A 2089-nucleotide genomic window follows, 5' to 3' on the forward strand; every position below is an offset into this window, starting at 1 on the left:
GCAGGAAGGAAGTTTTAGTTTAGGTGCAGTTTGAGTTCTCTGTATCTTATAACTAAGGTGTGTAGAGTATTCAGCAATAGGGTCTATCCTCAAGATGGAATGGCAATCAAGATCAATGGCAAGATGCTGTGTTGTCTGGGGGGTGGTGCTTTGGGGCTTCCCTGACCAGTACATCTTAAGGAGATATCTCACACTTGATACTGGGGTTTTGTTTAATAATTCATGATTTCTAGAACCAGCATTATCCAGCCATGCTGGATGTCTACCTTTGAATCAAATGCACATATATGAATACAAAGGAAAATGAAAACATTGAAATTTTTAGTTAAATGAATGGACCTAGAAAATCTATACTGAGTAAGGTGACCCAGGTTCAGAAAGATAAATGCAACATCTTCTCTGTTATATGTGGATCTTAGTTTTTAATCTTTTGATTTGTGTCTTTAACTTGGAGACCTGTGGAAGCCAAGAACTGAGAAAGGAGCCATTTGGGAGATGATGCCTTAAGAGAGAGGGAATATTACAGCATAGGCAATAAGAAAGCATAGATGGGGAATTCAGGAGTGAAAGAATTATTAAGCAGAGATAGGCAGTCAAAAGATATTAAGATGGATAACCATAGTGAACTGTGTATGATAGAGGATATGGACACTGACTGGTGTATATGCATTTGATTTTCTAAGTGCACTATGTATACATTTGTATATGTGCATGTATGTATTCTGGTGCCCTCAAAAACATGTATGCAGATTTGTGTGGAGGCCAATGGTCCACTTGAGTAACTTCTTCAATCATACTCTATATTGTGTTTATGAACCAGGGTCTCTCATTGAGCCTAATGCTCACTAATTCAGTGATCAAATACTAAAAAGAGTCAAGCTCAAAGAAGAGCTTATTTATTCATATAGTTCAAGAGAATATAGTCTAGTATGGTAGAAAAGAAATAATGACAGGAGTGTGAGGCTTGGCATAGTGCGCAGCTCATCTGAAATCAGGAACGAGGGACAGCTCTCAAAGTTTAAAGCCTGTCATCAGAGACTCAGTTCCTTCATCAAATCCACACCTCCTTCTTTCCACATCCTTCTAAAACAACCACTTCAGCTGAGGACCAAATGTTCAAACCCATAAGAATGTAGGAATATTTTACATATTAACTACAACCAGATTTATATTGCCTTGGATGTTTTTCTTCTTTTAATGCACTGGAATTAGTGCTTCTGGGATTATGTTATCTGTTGTTTTTCTCTAATCATATGTATTATTTTATGATGCATTCACAGTGTTCAGTTGAGACTAGGATAAAATAAAGCTTGGTTTTGATCTTCCCAGTGTACTTGGAGTGTAGATTAGTTGATAAACCCCTAGCCTACACACATAGGATACCTGGAATGATCTCCAGCATTTCTCTGAGAGCAGAATATTAACCTCAGAAGCAGCAAGAACAGATGGATAAGTCCACAATGGAAGTGCAGCAATAGGCAAAAATAAATATCCATTCAATTGTTTTACTTTCATGGAATAAAGAAAGGAGAGTAGCAGGTGTATACTGGAATATCAGTAGGAATAGTAATGGAAAGTAGGCTATGTAAGCCAAGGAATTAGTGTAAGAACAACAGAGTAATGCAGAAGAAGGAAAGATCAATAGACGATGGTGTAATAATGACTTACAGTTTGGACAGAATATGGACTAATTCATTGTAGTTTACCTTGCACCAAAAAGCTATTGTTTATAATGCAAATAAGCTCACTGACCTATACACTCTTGTTATATGGGCACCAGCTTTTGATCCCAGCATACTCCACTCTGCCCTTCACCCAAGATAGTGAATGAATGTGAGTGTGCTTGAATTATCATAACCAAGCACTGAGAGCACCATTTTTATATTTGTAATTTCATTAAAAGCAGTGAGAATTGAGATGTTTGCTTGGCAGTGTGTCTATGAGAAATTTTAAGCCTAGGGATCAAATGGCAAGATTCTTTCTGAAGACAAGAGTGGACCCTAGCTTCCACTTCCCAAATTATTGCTAGAGAGAGTATATGAATAAAAGTAGGGTGAGACCTGGCTCAGGAGCGCAACTATGTGAGAGA

This window comes from Nannospalax galili, unplaced genomic scaffold, assembly GCF_000622305.1.
Source record: "Nannospalax galili isolate Female #2095 unplaced genomic scaffold, S.galili_v1.0 scaffold607, whole genome shotgun sequence".
NCBI lineage: Eukaryota > Metazoa > Chordata > Mammalia > Rodentia > Spalacidae > Nannospalax > Nannospalax galili.